Source organism: Lycium barbarum, chromosome 9 (assembly GCF_019175385.1).
Source record: "Lycium barbarum isolate Lr01 chromosome 9, ASM1917538v2, whole genome shotgun sequence".
NCBI classification, from domain to species: domain Eukaryota; kingdom Viridiplantae; phylum Streptophyta; class Magnoliopsida; order Solanales; family Solanaceae; genus Lycium; species Lycium barbarum.
In genome coordinates this window covers 14988673-15003607 of record NC_083345.1, presented here as the reverse complement: position 1 = coordinate 15003607, position 14935 = coordinate 14988673, and the positions used below count along the sequence as shown (strand labels likewise).

The 14935-nt window shown below is 33.0% G+C and overlaps 1 long non-coding RNA gene across 1 annotated transcript; it reads right to left on the bottom strand.

The window, feature by feature from the left end:
• Nucleotides 1-7892: 7892 nt before the first annotated feature.
• On the bottom strand, nucleotides 7893-13744 carry LOC132610176 (uncharacterized). Its single transcript, XR_009571042.1, has 3 exons — nucleotides 13411-13744; nucleotides 11402-11504; nucleotides 7893-8364 (listed from the first exon to the last, which is right to left on the bottom strand). It is a non-coding gene; the product is annotated as an uncharacterized LOC132610176 (long non-coding RNA).
• Nucleotides 13745-14935: the final 1191 nt, after the last annotated feature.

The window sequence follows — 14935 nt, the reverse complement described above, 5'->3', positions numbered from 1 at the left end:
AAACAACACAATAATAATACTTGAACCCGCCAGGTTCAACATTCGCCTCCAACAATTTATAAATTAAATGTAACAAATCGTGATTACGTGAACTAAATCAGCGGAAGTCTTTAATATCATAAAAGTTAATCAAAACGTGACAACGCCCAAGAGTTAACAAAACTCAACAACTACCCACAAGAATGTATTGTATACTAAGGAGCTTCTAGGATAAAGAGGTAATAGTTTGACTCATCGGGACGCAGCCCGGAAATCTAAAATAATAAGTGAAACAGGAAGTGTCCCACCAACAAGGATGTGAGCTCACCAAATCAACAACAGCAGCAAGTTCTCCTAAGCGTCGAGAGTATCACGAACCTGCTCTTCTCCGTTACCTAACATACCATCAAAAACAACAATGGTATGCCTGAGTACTTTCGTACTCAGTGAGTGCCTCGGGGACAACAAGTATTATAAAAATAAAATATAATAATAAATAAAGAAATTTGTTTTGAAAGATAGCATAGTATAAAAACAGTCATTCCACTTTGTGATTCTTAATATCATTTGTTAAACAATTTACAAGCCATTAATCAATATAAACACAAGTATTCAGTATGTGTATCTCCATAAGAATTATCAAAAAAAAAAAACCGATTATAAAGTCTCGGTGACCACTCATCCTCCCGAATGGCTAGGCGTAAGCACACCGGAATAAGAAAAACCTCGGTGACCACTCATCCTCCCAAATGGCTAGGCATAAGCACACCGTAATATGAAATTCCCGGTGACCACTCATCCTCCCGAATGGCTAGGCATAAGCACACCGGAATAAGAAAAACCTCGGTGACCACTCATCCTCCCGAATGGCTAGGCATAAGCACACCGTAATATGAAATTCCCGGTGACCACTCATCCTCCCGAATGACTAGGCATAAACAACAACAAGGTCCATGGCATAGAAGCCGAGTCACACCATCAATAACATTAAAGTTCATTAAGCCATATCGAAGGAATAAGTCATTCCAATCAACGTTTTGAAAACATATAACTTCTTTACAAAAGATTTCCATGTCCCAATTCATCAATGAGAATGTCATCACCAACTCTTAACCATCATTATTAAGCATCTCTCATAGAGAAAAACATTCATAATATCTTATACATATATAGGGTTTGTTACAATCTAGGTTTAATGTGGGTTTGTCCCCTCACACACATTAACCACCATTTAGACATGAATTAGAGTTCAAGAAACATAAAAAGATTGCTTTTCCTTTTATTCATTAAGGAATCTTGAATAAAATTTATACTTCCAACAATAGTTTCAAAAAGTGATTTTAAAAGGGAGACATACAAATCACCTTTATAGTCAAAAATGATCTTTTTAAAAGACATACCTTAATTTGTTAAACAAGGTTTAACAATTCACTTTTCTATTGAAGAACATTCATATCCTAGCTTGAATCCCTTTGGAAGGAAATCTATTGCAAACCCTTAATTGCTCCAAAACTTGAATTAAAGACTTGAATTTTGGAGAAGATTTCCTAAATCTTGATTCTTGAATCTTGAGATGGGTTTTCTTGAAACCCCTAGATTAGGAATGATGATTTATTGTTTAGCTTACAAGGATATACGTTAGAATTGAGTTGGAATAATTAGAATGGACTTACCTTGGTGTTCTTGATATGGGAGGAGAGTAGGAGGTCGTTCTAGGGTTTGAAAGAATGAAAAATAATGAGTTGAACTGATATGGATGAATATATATTGTTCTGTGAAAGTGAAATTTACGACCTGAACAGTGCTGGTCGTAAAGTCAGTTTACGGGCCGTAAATTGATTTACGGACCGTATTTTGCACTTTGGACTGCACTGTGTCGCTTCAGTAAAATGGCCATAACTCCTTGTACAGATGTCCGTTTCACCCCCGTAAGATACCGTTGGAAAGGTATTTCAATTCTCTACAACTTTCATGAAGGAAGTTTTTCCAAATTCCAAATAAATTTTGAAATACGGGCCGTAAAGTGAAATACGGTCCGTATTTAACCATATGACCTCAAAATGTCAAATTCCAGAATGTTCAGAAATTCTTGGTTTCAGTTTACGGGCACTGTTCATGGGCGTAAATTGAAATACGACCACTGTTCATGGGCGTAAACCACCATCTTACAATTGAACAGAGAAATTCTAACTCCCACATTCATTATCTGATTTTCTAAGTCTAGGATCATGATCAAAGTTTAAGTTTACGGGATGTCACAAAAACTCCGCCTTAAGGCCTAACTTTAGCCCGAAGAAGCCTAACTTAGCTACAAAACTCTGCCTTGTGATTTTTTTTTTAACTGAGCCGGGATTCGATCCCAAACCTCATGGTATTACGCGAAAGAGATAATAATTAAAGACCACCAATTTGAGTTTTGTCTTATATCTGAAGGTAAAACTCCGCCTTAAGGCCTAACTTTAGCCCGAAGAAGCCTAACTTTGCTACAAAACTCTGCCTTGTGATTTTTTTTTTAACTGAGCCGGGATTCGATCCCAAACCTCATGGTATTAGGCGAAAGGGATAATAATTAAAGACCACCAATTTGAGGGGCACAAATTAAAGACCAGTGCATTTGAAAGGGCACTCCGCACAAAAAAAAAAATGGTGATAATCTATACATCAACAAATATTATTAGCATATCATCAAATATGGGAAATTTGCAGGATTGGCCTTCGCTGTCTTTAATTTTTGTCCCTCAAATTGGTGGTCTTTAATTTTTGACCTCTGCCTTTGCAACATAATTTGCAAAATTCTGCCTTAAGGCCCAAATTCTGCTTTCATAGACAGATTTGCAAAATCCCGCCTTAAGGCAGAATTTGCAAAGACAGAGGACAAAAGTTAAAGACCACCAATTTAAGGCAAAAAATGAAAGACCACCCCAAATGAAGGACAATCCGCGCAAAAAAAAAAAAAAAAAAAAACAGATCAAATATTAATGGAGCTTATTTGCATAACTAACTAAACTGAGCATTGGGCCTTTATCTGGATGGAAGTCTCTGTATAACCATTGGCCCAAGCTTGTTATATAGGCATCAAAATAGAAATTAATTTTACAAGATCTCAAAAAAAAAAAAATCTACATGGAACTACCAGTAGGGGTGGGCGTTCGGTTTTTTCAAAGTTCGGTTTCAGTTTTTTGAAAGTGGACACCGAACACTGCACCGAATTAGTTCGGTTCGGTTTCGATTTTCTAATTCGGTTTTTTTCAACATGGCCCTAAAATGGGATAATTTCTGCTTGTAAAATTAGGGGTGAGCGTTTTTATCAGTTAATAATTATTTTATCGAGCAAGGTCAATTTAATTTGGTGGCTCTGCGCAGACTGCAAAGTACTGATTATTGAATGCTTATTGATTGTTTCAAACAGAGATGCTTCATATATATGCCGAAGTCCTATAGATAAGTAAACATCATCACCAAAAATATTGACTTCTATGTTAACTTCCAATATCACATTGTTTTGTTAAATAACTTAAAACACATAAAAGTAGATATCATACAGAAAATAATACTCCCTCTGTTTCAATTTATGTGAACCTATTTCCTTATTAGTACGTGCCAAAAAGAATGACCCCTTTCTATATTTAGAAACAATTTACCTTTATGAAATGATTTATAGCCACACAAAATATATGTGACTCATTTAACACCACAAGTTTAAAAGTCTTCTCTTCTTTCTTAAACTCCGTGACCAGTCAAATGGGTTCACATAAATTGAAATAGAGGGAGTATTAAGCAGCTAAGAAGCAACAAGAAAATGGATAATGAACAGAGCCTATCAAAGGCCAACATGAAGAACAATTACTAAAAGTTCTGAACTTCTGATATACATAAACCAAACAATTGAAGATGCACCAATATTAGCTATATTCGAGACAGACATCACATTTAAGAATGAATACTGGAAAATTTGAACTCGTGATGTAATCTTTTGTATTATGGATGTCAAGCTGATCATTAAACTGACTGCAATTCATCAGTTCATTAAACTGAGGACAGAGGAGAGGATCTGAGGAAGTAAGGAAATGAAGTCAGGGCTCAGGTTAAGTGAATGAAATTAGGGTGGGTCTATACTATATATAGGAATGGGCTTGGATACATTAATTTGGGCCTGAGAGAGTGGATTGAGTGTTGTAAAAAACAATTGTATTCATGTAGCAAAATCTTCAAAAAAAAAAAAAAAAACTTCGGTTAAACCGAAATACCGAAGAACCATTGACCCGGAACTGAAACACCGAATTTGTAATAAAAGAAATCGAAACACCGAAACCGAAAAAACGAAATTAATTCGGGTCGGTCTGATTTTTTGATTTTCGGTGTTTATGCCCAGCCCTAACTGCCACCCAATAAGTTAGTCAAAAGAGGTAGATTTAGCAAGTGTATCTATTTAGCCCCCATTTGCAATTTGTCCCTATTTTTAAAAGTTATGCAAATATAGCCTTTTGAAAATTACTCTTTCGGATAACGTTAGATTCGGCTCTAATCTCTGTTCATATATTTCTCAACCTTACAGATAAAAATTAGGTTGGCGTCTAACCTTTACAATAACTTTAGATCATGGTATATTATTTTCTCATAAAATTTTCAGTTAGATCAAAAGGAATCTTTAGACCGTGATCTAAACGGCCCGTAAGTTGCAAAAGAAATTTTTTAAAAAATCATTATTTGTCTTAAAAAGGGACAGTTGGTGAATTTCTTTTATCAAGGATGTCCTAAAGAGATACCCATATAAGCTAAGGATGTTAGTGAATACCCATTGTGCCTCTTAGGCATTGGACTATCATATAAGCTAAGATTGATTTGGGCATTTGTTGGCTCATTGGAGATTTATTGTTGAAAGAATGACGAAAGCCCAGCTTTCTTTATGAGGCAAACTCAAAAAGCCCAGCTTTAGGCGTCCAGTATACGTTTGACATACATGAAAACCCCAAGAACTCGTAAATTGGTAGGTTTCTTGTATGTACACAAATATACATTATACAAAGCTCGGTTTCATGTATAAAATATGGTTTAATCTTCACATTACTAGTCAAAAGTGTATTTTTCTCTATTATTACTTGATTGCATTGTATGCTTAGATATTGGTGCAAAAAACTTCACATAACTAACAGTACTACAACAGGGTAATTGGTATCCTAAACATCAATATCTTAATAAATTATGCCGCTTTTCAATGTATGTTATCATTCTCTATAAATATAAAAAAATACTGTTCCACTTTTAATGTGCATATATGTAATTAGAGAATATATATATATCTTGTCCAAAACGCCTAAATTATCAAGTACTTTTAAGTGCGCATAAGTTTAGACTTTAGAATAAGTTTTCTGATAAAGTTGTATGACTAAACCACGAAAAGATGATTTAAAACATAGTGACTATTTAGCATTTGAATAGAAAATAATAATCCTGCAAAAATCTGTTGAGTATAATTTTCAATCTCTTACGTGTAAAAACTAAAAGAATTTGTCATGGGCCACAAACCGAATTAACCCGCTGTGCTTTAGTAAGTTCTACTGAATTATGTGACTATGTAAATCTATTCTACTTCATTTACACTTATTCCCCAATCTTGTGCTGGTCTTTAATTTTTATCCCTCAAGACACATAACTTTTCTGCAGGCCATAAATTTATATTTTCGCATCATAATATTTCACAAGTTATGTCAAGGCCCTTAAAGAACTTATAGCCCTACTAGACATAAGTTCGATTTTGAAGGACAAAAATTGAAGAAATTACATAGTTTGGCCTTCAAATGGGATGATCTTTAATTTTTGCCCTCCAAATTGGCTAGTTTTCAATTTTTTCTCTGTAAAATCGAACTTATGCCTAGTAGGGGATAAATTATTTAAGGGCGCAGGGGATAACTTGAGAGATATTATGATGCGAAAATATGAACTTATGCCTCGCAGAAAAGTTGTTTGCCATTAAAAATTAAAAACTAGCCCATTTGACGGTCAAACCGTGCAATTTCTTCGGATTTTTCTTTCCGAAGAAAAAAATAGCCTGAACTAAGCTAGTGAGGATATAATGTCCCGAAAATGCTTACTGATAAGGGAAAATGACCTAATAATACTAGATAAAACCCTATAATACGAAATATAGGGATATTTTTTCTTATTTATAAAACATAACAAGTTAATTACAAAAAATACCAGATTTGAGTTATGCATAGACCCATGATTTGGTGCTAAAATTTAGGGATTTGATTTTGGGTTGAATTCTACGCAGTTACCCATTTAATTCCCATCTTTTCAAAATATTTCTCTCTACAGAAATATTCTTAACTTGATATTCTCTCAATTTTTTAACCACGATTTCATCAACAAAATACACAATTTCGTCTTCTTCAAACCACTTTTTCACCATTCTTACGGTTCATCGTCATTTTTGTGTATTAACAGTGTTTTCGATCCTATTGTTAAAGTTTAGGTGTGATTCAAAACCACTGAGATTCTCCATTAGATCTACTGATTCATCTTATTTGAGTGAGAACAGTGATTGCGGTGATGAAAGCAGATCTATTGCTTTCTTCATTTTTGCTACTTTCTAGATAAGATCTACTGCTTCAGTTGATTTGATAAGGAGTTTTTTATTCGAATTTATTGAGTTTTGGATCTTTCTTACATTTATGTGTCTTTTGGGTTATGGATCAAAACACAAACCATATTCAAACGTTATTCTCTCAGATCCGGAAATCAGAGACACAAAACTGCTCAACAAATCAGAGAAATGGAGGCGTAAAATTAGCTTTTTCGTGTTATTCTCTTTCTGTATATTAATAAGAAGAAAATTTTGTATTAATATTATATAAAAGTTGTATATAATGTTGTAGTTGGATTAAATTGAAGCGAAATTCAAAATTGTATTAAATTTGTATGAATATTGTATGAAAGTTGTATATAATGTAGTTGTAGTTGTATTAAATTTTCAAAAACCTAACATAAATTATACCATTTTTATACAATTTTCAAACACGAAAAATGTTAGAATTCTAAGCCTTGAGCGAGATATACATATTTCATACAGTTTTCATACACAAAATATTGAGCGAAAATTTTAAACCTTGAGCGAGATATACACATTTCATATAGTTTTCATATTTATAAAATATGACGCAACTATTCTTAAGTATATATACGTCATTCTCCCTGTTAATAATGGCATGTCGTCTCCAAACAAACTAATTTGAAAAGGACTTTCTAGATCATCATTGTTTTTTGTCCATTCTATAAATTTAAACTCAGAAGTGTAGGGGAAGATTAAATTGAATCTATTCATGTCAGAGATCGATAATTACGTAATTAGGAATAATTGAAGTTGTAATATTGAAATGACAACGATCTTGTCGCCTTTTTAATTAAATGATTGGAGAGCACCCTTAATTAAATGATTGGAGAGTACCCTTTATCGCACACTCCAGCATGATCTGTTCTTCTTTTCCAGTAGATGCAGATTTCATAACTTGAATAACTGTAGTGGTGAATGCTGTAGCAATACATAATTGTATTTTTTGTTGTAAAATTTTTTCAAATTTGAAAAATTAAGGGAAAATTTCATAAATGACTACTATTTGGGGTTTTTTTTTTTCCGCATAGCTACAGTTTAGCTATTTATTTTTCATGGCAAACATATAGCTAAGCGCTTGTTTCATGTTGTATTCGCTATTAAGTGTCACTGTATTCATGAATACAGTCATTAAAATTTGCTAAATTTTGTATTCAATTTAAATGTATTCAAATCAACCGTATTCATTATAGTTATTTTTACAGTGTATTCACTTTATTATATTTAATCGATTGTATACAAAATACAGAATTTTGCACTAAAAAAGTTAACAAATACACTCAAAAAATTGAATACAAAGAAATAAAATTCACTCTGTTCATTTGTATACACTTCAAAAATTAATGTATTCATTTGTATACAAGAAATAAAATTAACGAATACACTCAAAAACAGAATACAAGAAAATAAAAATACACAAAACACTGAATTGTACGCCAAAAAATTAATGAATACACTGAATTGTATGCTAAAAATTTAATGAATACACTAAAAAAAAATGATTTTCCAGATTCGGCACCGGAATCTGACCGGAAAAGTCACCGCCAGCCAGATTCCGACAAAGCAAAATCTGACCAGAACTAAGTAGATCCGGCCAGATCCGGCCAAGATCTAACCGGATCTAACCATGAAAACTCAAAAGCCACCGCGTCAACAACCTTCATCCACTTCCACCCATCTTGTCGGGCAGATCTGAGCCACCACTTTTGTTCTTGTTTTTGATTAATCTCTTAATGGGTTCTCAAGAGCATTGCGTTGAGCAGGTATGCCTAAGCCTTTTTGGACAAGCAAAAGAGCACTGTGTTCAGGTGAGTAAAGGTTGAGTCTTGCATGAACAAGAAGGATCAGAGTGAAAAAAGACAAAATAGAACCAAACGTTAGAGAGAGGAGGAGAGAGTAAATCGGAAGAGATTGAGAGACAATGAGAGAGAAAATGAGTTGATCAGGGGAAAAATATGAATACAAGCCTTATGTTGCGGTTGGTTTTTAATTTTAACTGTGTTTAAATGTTTTAGTTATGTACAGTAATTGATATACACCTTTTAGTCATGGAATGTAATTAATTTAAAGTATAGCTACTAGATATAAATAAGACCTAATATTATCTAGGCCATGTAGATTTCCCAAAAAGTAATCTGGAAGCCCACTTTGCATAGTTGAACGATGAAGTTGAGAAATACATTATTGTATCTTTTGTTTTGCTTACCTAATTCAATGAATTTTCATGTGACAATCCATCTTATTCACCAAAGGTAATATCTGTAAAAGTATCGTTCCATACGTACAACAGTCACACATCAAATAGGTGGTTTGGCATAAAAATGTAGTTACATTTACATATATTATCAGAATCTTGTTCATATACTTCTAGCTAGTCATGATTGCAGAGGGCTTTTTTAATAATAATAATAAAGAGTAAGAACTATAATTATAACTCAGCAATATATAACTATGACAAACACTGATTCATCTATCACTTTACTTCATCAGTTAGTAATTTGACATGTTACTTTCTCAGGTCTCAAGAAACTCAAGTGAAAATTGGACTTTTAAAAGAAGTAGACAAAGCATATAAATCCAAACAATAAACCAAAGTCTAGTACGAAACAAAACACACTTTGTCCATTTCAAATTTCACCAAGAACTAAATTCCAAGCCAAAATAATTACTCAGTGAATAAAACAAGCAAAATAATAGCATCAAAACGTACGTCATTCCCCAAATTCCAACCTCAAAAATAATTATTTATAAAAATTAGATACCCTCAGTTTAGAACTTACAGAAACCTTGATCACTTCTTGACAAAGTATACGTAATTTTGTGTATACTTGTAGGATTACATATTTATCCAATTTTTGCGTATACGTGTTCGTGCAATATTGGTTCAAGTTCCCATATAATACCACTAGATTTTGACAAATATATAAATAAATAATTAAGTATTATTCTCTCCATCTGACTTTATGCGATATGAAACCAGAGTCGAACTGTCTAATTTTCGTGTGAATTCGGATATAGACTCTTCAATTTTTTTGAAATAAAATTTACATATTTGAAAACTATTCCCACTGTTCACTTTTACTTGTCCACTATGGACTTTGCACTCCCTTTAAGAAATAATAAATGAAGTGCTTAATTTACCATAATATTTCATATTAATTGGTGTATATTTTTAATGAATTTGAAAGATGATTTGAAATGAATAATTAATACTATGGGTAAAACAGAAAAAAAGAAATTGTCTTCTCTTGATATGTTAAAGGTGACAAGTAAAAGTGAAAATATATTTTTAGAATATTGGACAAATAAAGGTGAACGGAGGGAGTACATAAAAAGATACTATAAGTTACAATAACTTCAAAATATTTAAAAAGTATTTGAAAATAGAGTCAAAGAAAAATTACTTTGACTCTTCAAATATTAATTGTATCACATACAATGGGAATACTATATCACTACCACTTCTGCTCATATTATATGTATTTTAAGATTTTTGTCCACTATTTAAGATTATATTTAGCATCCTTAATCATAAAACTATTTTTCAAATTAACAATTTATTTCTCTCTTAAATGTATCATTAATTGGAGTAATAAGGATGAAAATGAAGTAAACTAAGTAATAGTAAATATTTCTTATTTTTTAGAACATTAAAAATTTTAAAACAAATTTAATTTGTCAGTTACTCAGTTATATGAAGCTCTCATTTGACTTTTGAATACAGCAGCACCAAGACATAAAATACAACCCAAAGCTCTGGCAGTGTTGAAGAAAGCAAAGTACTTTGAGAAAAAGAAAATAAAGAAGAAATTGATTGTCTAACTAATACTACCAGAACCGACTGACACGAAAACAGATTTTCAAACCTTGGTCCTTTTAATTTAATTTATTATACGTAATAATGAAGTCAAATTTCAAATACAAGTGTCTAAATTCCACGAACCCCACTTCTCAAATATTAAAAAAAATAAAAATAAAAAGAGCATTGGTTGTGACAATAATATTATTTTAAGAAAGATTATTTTTGGTAATGAAGTGAGTTGGTTTTCTTGGAAGTTTGATTAGCTTATAAATGTTTTTGCAATCTGATGTTTATCGTTTCGACCACGCTGTCTTATTTCCACACATTGTTTTTGCATTACCCAAAGGTAGTAATCAGTAAAGACCACATAGCTCTAGAAAGTACATTGATCATCAATTCATTAATTAAGATCGATTATCAACGTGCCATCAGTGAAAATGGATCTTCCTTGAATAAGTAAATTTATTCTTTTTTAGGTATCATGGTTACTAGAAAGAAATAGTCCAAAATATTTTAACAAATTAAGATAAAATTAATTTTTTTTTTCATTTTTCCCCTAGTATTATTTGTTTTTGAAAACTTGAACCCGTATATAACACCTTACATTTGCCACTGTATTTCACAATATAACCTGATAAGTATCCTATTTTTTATCTACACAAAATTATGCCGATTTATCAGCTTCTTTAAAATCATGATCCATTTCATGAGTTAAAGATCGACACCTAAAAAGCTACTACCCATTGGGTGAACTGCTACCATGTGACATCATAAGACATTTTCACGTTTAAATATGTAATCAAAACTTGAATGAGACACGACTATCTCATAGTAAAGGAAAGCATAAAATACCAAACAAAGCCTGAAATCTAACCAAATCTTACAGATTCACAGTATATAGTCAAGGAGCATATAACTGGACAAAAAAGAGTTAGGAACACAACTCGAAAATAAGAAAATTTATGGGAATATAGGCTTAAATGCCACAACCACATACATAGTTGGCTCACCTTAGCTGAATTTCTAAAATGTCACGAACAAGTTTAGATAGGACCCGCATCAGTGTGAATAGAAGAATCTGCATAGAGTGGTAGATGGCAAGCCACAAGGATCCTATAACACACATATTTCAATAAACCATAACAGGTACAAGACATAAGCCATTAAACAAAATAAGTATAAATGACAACCACATCTTGAGCCTCGTAGTGGAACCAATAGATCTAAACAATGAGCCCTCGCAGATAGAACAATGCACCCTTGCAGAGTCAAGTAATTGCCTAGTCCTACTTTATCGAACACTACCAAATTTACCCTTGTACTATCGTGCTGAGTAGTGGTGTACATGGACTGGGTTGGTTCAGATTTTTTAAACAACAAACCAAATCAATTGCGTCGGGTTTTAAAATTTATACATCAAACCAAACTAATAAAATTCGGGTTTTTCAACCTCGGGTTTTCTCGGGTTGTTCGGGTTGTTCGGTTTTCTCGGATTTTTCGGGTTTTTTTTCGGAATAGTCTTGATACAAATCATATAACTTTTACTTTAAATATTTCTTCAGTCCTAGTAAGATACAATTATATAATTAAGATATTTCTTAAGAAAATAACACAAAATGTGAGAAGAGTGATGACATTGTATTAAAATATTCAACAAAAGCTAATATAATCGGTTAAAATAAATATTGCTAATTAACAAGCCATAAAAGAAAACGACCATAATCTAAAAATACTAAGTCATGCTAAAATAAGTATTAATTATACGACAAAGAAAAAAAACTTAAGTTATGTATTTTTACTCTCTAAATCATTATGCAAAACTAAAGAATAGATATCCAACATTATTGTCATTTCTAGTGGTAAATTGAATTTCTTTTGTTAGGATTAATGTTGAGTTGGTTTTGGTTTGGACTTTATTTGAGTTACTAACATCCATAGGATATAAAACTTATTGACATTCAAAATTCTAAGTTCAAGCTTGAATAATATGATAATAGATAAAAAAAATTACGAAAAAATTTAAGAAATATTTATAAATTACTTTACAAATAAATATTTTTATGTATAAAATATTTTAAAAATTGAATACATGTAATGTCGGGTTGGTTTGGTTTGGTTTGACTTTTTTTAGTTAAAACCAAACCAAACCAATTATGGTCGGGTTTTTTTTTCCAACACCAAACCAAGTCAAACCAAACCACTAATCGGGTTTTTTTCTCGGTTTGACTCGATTTATCGGTTTGGTGCGATTTGTCGGTTTACTTTGTACACCCCTAGTGCTGAGATAGTCTACAATGAATTGAAAAAAGAAGAAGAAGATGAAAAGAAAAGAAAAGAACTCAAAAGTGGAGGGCATGGGTCGAGGATGAGTTAAACGGGTGAGTTTCTAAAGGAATCGGGTATTTAAAGTTGGAGTGGGTCATTTGTTTCTGAGTTTGCCACGTGTACCTCCATCTAAACTAATTAAAGCAAATTTGTGCCAAAAACATAATGGGAATGTATATTTCGATGAAAGTATAACAGAAGAGGTATAATTGGACTGAAACTCAAACATGGGGTATATTTAAACTATTTTTTATAGTACAGGGGTATACTTAGACCTTTCCCGTTATTTAAATCTCTCCACCGTTCTACTATCAACCTTAAATTAAACTCTCGTCCAATGAAACCCCCCCCCCCCCCCCCAACAAACGGGAAAAAAAAAACTTTCCCAAGTGCATTTGGAGGAAAAATGATAAGGAGTGGGCATATTCAAATTTAACCCGGTTGTCAATTAGTATGAAAATAGTCAAAGGAAACGATGACTACGGAATGGTGTTTTTCTCTAGTAGTTGCACTTTGTTTACATTATTTTCCAGATTTGCCAATTGTGCCAAAATAGTACACTGCAAAGTCTAAGCAAGTTTGAAAATAGCCCGTTACAAATTTTGTGCTTAAGAATCACTCCTCCCCTGATCATGTTAGATAAATTTTTCAAGTTTTGACTTTGATTTTACCAAATGTATCAGAAATCTCTTACCTTACTCACTGTGTCGGATGCAATCTTCGGTAATTCGGATCAACTATGGGGCAAATCTTTTAGCCCGTTCGCTCCCCAAGGTTTCACAACACTTCCAAACACTTGCACTAGCGGCTGGAAGTTTGGAGTTCGCACAAAGAATATTGCCCAGAGAAAAGAGCTTTTGAAGAAGAATGAGATATGATTTTCTGTGTGTTGACAAGAGACCCCAAAACCCCTTTATATAGGTAGATGACAACTAGAGGTCAAGACCGGTTACATTTGATGTATTGGAACATTGAATCTGAATAATGAAACTTGACTGTTCATTATTTCAAGAAGGTGTATTTGGATAACCATAATTTCAAGGGGATGTACTTGGATGTCCATTATTAAGGAAGTACTTGGCTGTCCGTTATCTCAAGGGATGTATTTGGGCATGAAAGTAGTTTAGTTTTCTTCATTCTTTACATTATAATTTCCAACAATCCCCCACTAATGCAAAGAAAAAAAAAAGGAATGAATTCTGGGCAAAAGGAAGGAACATGTACTTAAGTGTTAATATCTTTCGATTTGAATTAACACGTAGTGAAATGAGGCAACAAAAAATATCCAAAAAGTTAAGTACTCTTGAATTGATAGGACTTAAGTTGAGACCCCCACAACACATACTATATCCTTTAATTTATGCAAACTCCGCGATACAAACAAAGTGCGTTAAAGGTCATGCACACATACCTTGGGTCTAATGAGCGCTCTAGAAAGACGGCCTAAGTCTTTCATAAAAGGCGACTACACCTTTACACTGACGTAAGTGATTCCATCAAGTCTATCTCATAGACCACCTTAAGGTTATGGAATCATTAAGAGTAAAACTCAAGTAAATCCATCAAGTGCATCTCAAATGCACCCACAAAAAGGGCTACGGATTAAGAGTAAAACTCAACCTTTACAAAACACTACCACACGTTATAGGAAGAGGAAATGTAGTGTATATTGATGGCCTATATGGCTTCATTTGACCACAAACGGGTATCCACCATATTACCTCAATCCATAGGCTTTAAGCCCATCCCCCTAGACGTTTCAAGGATCATTTTCCTTGCTAAACCCTTAGTTAAAAGATCCGCCAAATTTCTTTCAGACCTTACATACTCCAAGGAGATAACACCATGTTTCAACAACTGTTTAACTGCACCATGTCTGATGCGAATATGTCTCTTTTTTCTATTGTATACATTGTTCTTTGCAATTCCAATTGCCGCTTGTGAATCACAATGTAAAGAGACCGGTGAATCTTGTCTACCCCACAACGGCACATCCGCCAAAAGGTTTCTCAACCACTCAGCTTCTTGCCCTGCCAACTCAAGAGCAATAAACTCAAGTTTCATAGTAGAACGTGCTATACAAGTCTGCTTGGAAGACTTCCATAAAATAACACCTGCACCCAAAGTAAACACATAGCCACTGGTGGAGCTGACTTTATCATTGTCAGTTACCCAGTTTGTATCACAAAAATGTTCTAAAATAGCAGGAAATTTACTAA